The sequence below is a fragment of the Bombus pascuorum genome, chromosome 11 (genome assembly GCF_905332965.1).
Source record: "Bombus pascuorum chromosome 11, iyBomPasc1.1, whole genome shotgun sequence".
Taxonomy (NCBI): domain Eukaryota; kingdom Metazoa; phylum Arthropoda; class Insecta; order Hymenoptera; family Apidae; genus Bombus; species Bombus pascuorum.
In genome coordinates this window covers 7,865,885-7,875,214 of record NC_083498.1, presented here as the reverse complement: position 1 = coordinate 7,875,214, position 9,330 = coordinate 7,865,885, and the positions used below count along the sequence as shown (strand labels likewise).

At 33.2% G+C, this 9,330-nt stretch overlaps 1 long non-coding RNA gene across 1 annotated transcript; it reads left to right on the top strand.

The window, feature by feature from the left end:
• The first annotated feature begins 8,141 nt into the window (after nucleotides 1-8,141).
• LOC132912349 (uncharacterized) lies at nucleotides 8,142-9,151 on the top strand. Its single transcript, XR_009659189.1, has 3 exons — nucleotides 8,142-8,546; nucleotides 8,667-8,778; nucleotides 9,063-9,151. It is a non-coding gene; the product is annotated as an uncharacterized LOC132912349 (long non-coding RNA).
• Nucleotides 9,152-9,330: the final 179 nt, after the last annotated feature.

Here is a 9,330-nt window from a genome sequence, read left to right as displayed (position 1 = left end):
TTAGTTAATACTGATAGATTTAATCTCTACTTGATAATATTCTCTACTAATACTATGTATAAAAGCACAAACTCTGTATAGGAAAGTCAATATGTAATAGAAAATATTTGTATCATCTATTGGTAAAAATTATAAATAAACTTTGCATTTGACCACACGTCTACGAATTTACATAGCAGACGAATTCGTTTATACATATATGTGTGTATTATGTCTAACGAACAAAATACGTAGTTCTCCTTTTAGAAAAATGATGTTAAATTAAATAGTGGTACGTAATGGTACAAATTCCACCTTTTAAATTCTTTCTCTATCTAATGAATCTAATGTTATAAAATAATCAAAATGACATTAGAAAACAGAGGTTATCGATATAAAATAACAAGAAAGGAAGAAACTAAGGAAGTCAGGTAAAAGAAATTAGTGTAGTGAATGATTCTTTAACATTTAAATCTTTTAAATTCGCTCTTCTCTTTCCTAATTTTCTCGAATAATGCATAACTATGAATAGATTGGCATCTCAAAACAAAAATAATAGAAACAAGGAGCAAAATCCTCTACGACGCCATGATCAGAAATCAACGGTTTCCGATTTGGTGTATAAATATCTAAGGAAGATCGCGTACACCGATAGCGTTCGAAAACAACGTAATAATGCATGTAATAGATTTCGAAGAAGAAACGCAAGAAAGAGAATCATCCATTCGCGCAGAAACTCAAATACAGGTATAAGTTTAATATGAATTATATTTTTTCGATGTAATTTATTAATGTAAGTGATATAAAATCTCTATATTTGTGATATTTGGCATTTTAGATAACAGATTAAGATCTTATGTAAGTGAAGCACTTTCTTTTGCGGTGCATTCTGGTTATTTAATCCCCATCGATCGTACCGGCAGGTTCCTACAACTTTCTCCATGTTTGACACTATTTCCAACGAAAAATAAAAATAATATGTATAAACCAATAAAAAGGTAATATATAATGATACAAAAAAAAACAAGTGAAAACGGAATAAAAGGTACAAAGACCTATTTATTATACATTTGATAAAATTTGTATAAAATGTTGTACGCACAAAACGTTACGTGAAAAATATTCCATTCAAAAATAATTTTTTTATCATTCAAAAGAGCACACCACTTGGAGTAGTTATCTATTAATAATTTAAATCAAAGTCACGTTTAGCAGAGTCACGAGCTCAACGAAAAACTTAATTATTTCTGTTTCGTCGATACTCTTGTCGTTTACATTTTTCTTGACAACGTTTAATCCACGCTTTTAGTTCTCTTTCCCTCTTTTTGTCTCCAGAAGACAAAATCTTTCCTTGTAATTCACTGTAAAAATTATCCACGTTATCTGATAATGCTTGGTTTGATCTATTGTTTCCTATCGTCGTTCTATTCCTTTCCTGAACATTTCTTCTTGAGGACTTTATCAAGAAATCCTGAACTGGTCTCGTTTGTCTTTCTTCATTTATTCTTCTGTGATCATTTTTTTGCACATCTTCTCTTTTTTGCACTCTTGAATTATGATCATGTCTAGCGTTTCTCTGTACTTGATCCTCGCATTCGCATTCGTCTTCACCTACGTCTTCGTCAGTCATGTTACAAGAGCATTGCGGTACTTCTTTAGCTGCAACATTCTCTTCATGTTCTTCGTGTTGCCTTCGAGTATTTCTTTTTGATTTGTTGATCCATACTCTTCGACTTTTGCTCGTAGGTTCTGGTTCCTCGTCAGTTGTCGTTTCACAGTCGCAATCGTCATCATTATCATCGTGTTTCCTGCGAAGTTTCGGTGTCTTAACTGGCGAAGACAATGCGCAATCCCTTCGATCTTTCATACAAGTGGCTTGGTTCATCGAGATCGCATTTGGTCCGATTAAATGATACTCGTTTTCTAACAATTCCATAACGAATCTAGGATAGAAATTTATGGATAAGTTATCTTAACTTTTGAGGCGAAAAAATAGTGCTATTCTGCACTACGTCATAAGAATAATTATTTGGAAATTCATTGTCGCTTTCTTAATATATTTTAAGGTCCTCTAACTGTTTACTTAACATTAGTAATATATATAATGATAGAATATAAAATGGATAAAAATTGTTAATAGAAAATAAACTATTTTCTTATTAATTTCAATAATAAACGTAATATATTTTATTTTTAAATAGAGAATATAATTTTCTATGAAACACAGTCATAGCTTTTTACAACTATAGCACTATATTGTATAGTTTTATAAAAAAACAAACAATTGCATTTTCTTTATTTTCCATAACGGCCTTAGAAATCCCAGTTACTAATAGATCCTTCCGAAATCTCCTAAATTTCATTTACAGGAAAAGATTTGATTGTTCATCGAGTGAAACGAACCGATGGAAGCGTTACAGTTAACAGTTGAACTGCAAACGAAACTGGTCGATAGATGCACGGTCTACGAGCGAGATAAACGGTTTTGCAGTTGCCTTGAAACGCGATCGTGTCTCACGCGAGACACAATTTTCGCCTACACCGGCTGTTTCGCTCTGTTTGACGCAGAACTAACCCTTGGGAACAGACCTGTTTCAGCGTGGTTCGCACCTGAGCGTAAAGGTCACCATCGTCGTGATAAGTTGCTTGAATATAGTCGACGATATCCTCCGCGGTGGATGTCGGTAGCAGACGGTCTTCTTTGCGCTGCAACAACTTCATCGCCTCCATCACGCGCAAGGAGAACCTCGAAGAGTTTTCTGCGATGCGTATACACTCGCAAAATCTCTGCAAAAAGAAAGAAATTGTATGACGATGAATGACGTTAAGACTGCTGTTCTGATTAAGTTTGAATCTGATGTTTTATATTTAATATAAATTATATAAGTTAAATATTGTAATAGAAAGTTGAGAATGAAGAAGGTTTGTGAAGTTGGAATTGGTGAAGGATGGTTTCAGGAAGATGAGTATATTATGGTTTATTATTTAGTTTGAATATATTATGACAAAGTTGGAGATTGAAGAACTTTGAAAAATTGTAATTGCCAAAATTGATTTCAAGAAGATGATGGACTTAAAAAGGAAACATTTTATTGAATTTTTTAAAAGATTATTTTCTTGTTATGTAGTATATGTTAGACCTTTTTAACAGCAGGATCTTCTGCGCAAGCTGCTGTACACTCTGATTTATCGCCTTCATCGTCATCTTCGTCATCATCGTCTAAATTTTCTTCCCTGTCTTCTTCAAGGATTTCATTTAACATTCTGTTTGCCTCTGCGTCTGATAATGTTCCTGATCTTGAATTCTCCATATTCAAAGTAAATGATCCAGTAAGAAAGCATGTAAAATTTAGAAAAACAACACGTACTTGTATCGAGCGTGTGAATTTGAAGATTATCGTTTATCAAGATGTCATTGAAGTGAACTATCTTGAAGGATGCCGTATACGGTAACAATACATTTAGAATAACTTACGAATGTTCAGATATTTCTTTTAATAAACAAATTCGGTAGAACTTCAATAGAACTCAGAATATTTATTTATGATAATAATTTAAAAAATAACACTATTTTTCCAATAAGAATTTTATTTCTAGCATTACCATTTATATTTACTACGCTATTATCATATTTTTAACCACTGTAGATCATCGTGTGAGAGAACAGTATATCATAGGATTTATTAATATTTAAATAATAATAACGATAGTTTTCAACACATATTAGTATTGTAAAGCACAGAGTCCAGCAATAGAATTAAATAAAAGGCCAGATTATTCCATGTTCCAAGACATATGAAATCCATCTTGCCTGGAGTTACCTCTGTAACTGTGTTTTCCATGCGTCAGTATCGATTTGCAATTGAAATAACAGTACATGAACATGCTATATGGTAAGTGGGCGGTGTGTTGGTCTGAAGAGGAAAAAATAGGAGGAGCATTTGATCGCTGGAGGGAGAACCGTATGAGTAAAATATTAATAAGAAGCAATGTCTGTTCGTACACGGAAACAACATGCTTTTATTTCAATAATGTAATGTATAATGAAATTATATATTGCTCTCTTCCATTTTCGTTATGCAAGTTGACTTTCTACTGTGTAGCTTTCCTTTCTCATATTTAAATCTACCTTTTCACATCTATCTTGTATTTGTATTGTAAAAGAATAAGAATAGTTATACGGTAGCAACTTTTCATTGATTAATAATTTAAAAAAACAATTTTCGTTAAGTATTCAATCTTAATAATATCTTTCTTTATGTAAAAATAATTTTATTCCAAGAGAAAATCATTACAGAACTATTAAATAGAATCTCTATGAACAGAATTTCTATAAATAGAATCTCTATAAATAAACACTTAAGAAAGAACACTTAAAAAGAAATGTACCAAGAATCGTAGTCAGAGTACGATTACATCTGAATTTTTCCGTTGTTTCTTTTAGAATTTCGCAAAATTATTGATGGTTGTTTCGTATCTGATAACGACGAGCTTACTGGCTAAGAATTACCTGGACGAGTGCGGATAAGAACCGTGCCAGCGCGGTAAGCCACAATTTGCCAACAGCCTGGGAAACGAAGGGCTGTATACTCCTTCTATACCTCACGGGACCAAACCCTAAGTCTAAATGATTAAGTTCTAGTTATGGAAGAATTACGGTATCTCTTATTATATTTTCTAGTATTTCTTAATGGAACAAGAAGTATTTACGTTAACTCATTCAATGAAAGAACTAGGGCAAAGAATCTACGAACGAAAGAATCTGGAAAATTGTAAGAATCGGACAATGGTAGACTAGAGGAGAACCATTCAGCATATAGAATTTTTATATAAAATTGTATAACTTTTATCTTGTATCTATTATTTCTACATGATGTGCTTTATTAAATTATTTATTATAAATTTACTTTTCAAAATATTGCGATTTTTAGAAACGTATGGAGTGAGCACATTAATTTGTTAACACATATTCATTCTGAATTCTCCAAGGATCAGATAAACCACTTATTTGCCAAATGAGTTCATTCCATAAAACAAAAATAGAGAAAATTGATGAAATTATATATAAGAAGCATCAATGCTATGACATCAAACCTGAGAATTTTCATTCAATTCAATTTTAATTAAAAAATTTCATATGTTGAGTGTGAACGGCTCAAATATAAATCTAGAAATCACGTGAATTCAAAAGTTACTTCATGGAACTAAAAATGAAACGATGCAGGTTGCTTGAAAAAAGTCAAAAAGGTAACCCAAAGGAAGAAAAGTAAAAACTGGTACGTTAATCTTTCATCGCAGGCGATACTTCCCGCATAAGGGAAGCGTAAACGAAGTAACGAAAACGGAAATCTGCTAATCAGTACACACCTGACACGAAACACGTAGAAGGAACGCAGAACGTAGTCGGAAGTCAGTGGTAAATAGGCAAACCGAGCGAAGTAAGAAAAGTTTAATCACGTCTTTTGCCAAAGAGGAGGGGCGTCCTCGTGACGACTTGATGAGATAACTTTGCTTCGGTTGTGAAACAATGGGCGTCACGAATACGTGACTTCATGCAAGGGTGAAAGAGGAATCCGTGCTTCCTACGCGAAGATGGTAAACGGTGGATGAAATTAATGGCTAGACACGCGACCCTTTCGCCATGATGTCGCTTCTAGGTGTACAATACATAGAATCATGCGTGATCTTCCTTCGTATTCATCGCTTACGAACAAGGAGAACAAACATTTTACTCGTGGAACGATGAAAAATACTTGTTGAAGCTTCTTCAGGTGAATCGTTCATGCCTTGAACTCCGAAGAACTTGGAGACTTAGGATCTACTAGATTTTGTTTTATATTGGTATAATTGAGTTCCAACTGATAGATTAGATAAAATGTGAAGGTAAAAATGTTGATTATATAAAGTAATTAGGTATTGTATATCATTGATTAAATGTTTCTTTTTTAAAGTAGGTAATTTCATTTAAGAGAGGTTTATTCTATAAAGTGACACTACAATTATATTTTTCAAAACTGACTTAACAAATTCTTAAATCTTCTTTAAATACCTCCTATCTATATTCCAATAAAAATTGTTACTCGAATTAGGATTGTTACCAAATTGAGTTGATCCTTGATCCAGTTGATCCAGTTGATCCTTGATCACTAAAGGAAACAAGTAAATAGGTCAAAATACCTGCAACAATACTTATAATGAACTGGTAACTGTTTATAATACTAATGACTACTGTATTATATCTTTGTAATATCTTAAGTTTAAAACCATGACAAACCAGGCTAATCATTAGGTATAACAAAAGTATACCTAAAAGAATTAAGGAGAAATTTTGATAGCACGATAGGTCAATCTTTAAAATAATTGTTTATGCTTATAAAAAAATATATCTAAAGGAACCAAAGGGAAACTTTGGTTACTTTAATAGTAAGATTAAAAAGGACAGAAGGTATAATGAGGAAAATGCGATGGCGGCACGAAGATATGGTCAGAGTGTGTAATCCATCGTTTTCCAGGACTGCGATTACGCAGATTAGTCAGAGGTCGCGCGGTGTCATTGGGATCTAAGGGGTTTCGGGGCGCATCCGGGGCTCAGGAGGTCACATGACGTGATGTCACGTTACTCGTTGGTCGCGGGCAGGTGTTTGGGTTCGCACGAGCAGAGACCAAGCGAGCAAGAGCCGCGGGGGCGTTTGCTATCGCGAATCCAGCCGCATAATGATAACGAGCGGCCGACAGAGCGACGAGAACGCGGTTCGTAATATAAGGACAGGTCTCGTTGATTATTTTTGCTTCTCTGCGAAAACGTCAGACCTGATCAGATCGATTAGCAGGTTTAGCTTTCATTGGTATCATTATAAAGGAATGATTACCATTATATATATATTATACCATTATATTACCAAGTTGTCCATTTTCTTTGCATATGTAGAAGTAAAAAATTGAATTTTGAAAAGGAAATTGAAATTCCAAGGAGACTAATTTCTTATTAATTAACAATCAGTACTTTTCTTAAATATCTTAAGTAATCTCAAGTAATCTTAAGCATCTTAAGCAAAATTCAAAATTACATTTATCTTAATACTAACAGGAGTATTCTTTTTAAGATTCCTTATATGATCTCTTAACAAGAATGAAAAAATTATCATGAAGATATGTATTGGGAAAATATACATATTGTAAAAATTAGTAGGAATAGTATGTTTAAAATATTTATTGGCAGTAGTTTTCGATACTTAAGTAAACCTCAATCCAATTTCTTCAACAATCTAAAAAATATATTCATTTGGATGATAGAAGGTATACTTTAAAATAACATCTACGTTTATTGAAGAAGATCCCAATGATAAGGATATCTTTTCTTAACTTAAAAAATATGTAAATGTAGAATAAGTATTGCAAAAATTGCCAGGGAGTATAGTTCATGTTTAAAAGCGGGTCTGGGAATGAATCATTTTGTTTCTTACAGGTACACCTGGCGAACTTATGGAAGCTAAACTGTTGTTCCTAAGACACCTGTACCGTGGCCTCGTGAGATCACGACCACATGGCCGTTGGCGCATCACCCTTCAACGCTAAATTAGATATTACGATAACAAATGGCGTTATTTAACCCGCGGTGCGCCCCCGTCCCCGAGTTAAATTTGAACAGGCAATATAATCCACGCTGCTCACCCCCTTTTTTCGCGTACGAAAACGACACGCTATTCTGTAAATCACCGTCGCACCTCCAATTCTCTTTCGTGCAATTACGTTTACCGCTATTAGTGTCCAACTTGTGTTAAAGAAAGGAAGAAGATTTAATGCTGCAAACATAGACAAAATTAAGGATATCATAAATATAGCGAATTCGTTGAAAGTAGAATTTTTTAACTGCCTAAAAATATTATTTAATTTAGCAGAAAGAAATTAAGCGCTATTCGCAGCACTAGTTGAGTAATTCTTGAAATTATTTTCTTCATGCATATACAAATATCTTTTTCAAACAGAATAATTACTTTTTTTAAGCGTTGAGAAAAGCTATACGTAAACATTGATGTAAAATTTTCGATCATTTGACTATATCTATATTTTTAAACTTTTAGATACTTTTATATTAATATTTCTTAAAATTCTCGCGTTGCAAATTGAAAAGCGTGTTTAGTGTTATCCAGCGCACAACATTTAATTGAACAATTGGAAAGTATTTACTGATAGAATTACTAATATTACTTATATTTTCTGATCGTTCTGTGCCGATTATGCTTCGCAATACACAGCTACAGACACGCGAAGGTCAAAGGACCTGGTTGTTCTATTGCAGTACGGCTAACTCCCGCGAAAAGCAATCGATCTTTTGACCATTAATTGCCATCCATGTCGTACGGACGGCGTGGATTGCAACATTGATGAGGTCGAATAGAAACAATTTTAAGGCACGAGTCAGCCTCATCAATGTTGCAGTTCCCCCATTCGATATTGCCTACACGGTCGTGTAATTTACTTCATAATAATTACCAACGCATTAAACATTCGTAGGTAACATGAAAGTGTCAGCTGCCGATTGTCCCAGAGACATTAGAAACGCGTAGGTAGGTGGTTCTTGTCTGCTAGATTAACATGGCATGCCAATGTTCTTGTATGTCTATATGTACATATGTACGTAAGCATAGACAGATGAAGATAAATGCCATAAAATAATTTGCCAAAAGGGAAACTTAAGCTTTCTGAAAATATGAGAGCCTCTGCCAAATAGATCGGCCAAACAGTGAATAAAATACGAATTAGGAATAATACGAAGCACGCTATTAATATAATATAAAGGTAATATATTATATCACTAAAAATATTGTATAAACGTATTGTCTAATATAAACATAACTTATAAAGAACTTAAAGGATATTGTATGCTTACAAAATATCTTTCATAATTAGTGTCTCTGTCTATGTTTATGTTTATGTTTCTGTCTACATGTTTATGGTTTCTCGAAGACACTTACTACGTTGAAATATCCTATATGTAGAGATATAAAATACCAAACAAAGAATAATAAAGGTGTTCCCGAGTCCTTATCGACATAATAACGAGACTTTTGTATTTCTTGTAGGTAGTAAGGTAATTCCTTTCCAGCAAACAGACTAAATAGGATTGTCGGTTTTAAAGTAGCGCCAGAAAGTGCAGTTTCAACTGCATATAAAAGTGTATTTCCTGCAGATATACTAGTAAAATCCAAGGTATTCAATAATGTTTAAAAATTGAAAATTTAAGTTTATCTTACTTTGCAATGGTTTATGGCAGAAGCTATGCAATAATTATTAGTGACATGAATTTATACAGTCATGAAATGTTATAGTATTATTTGTAAAGTATACAAG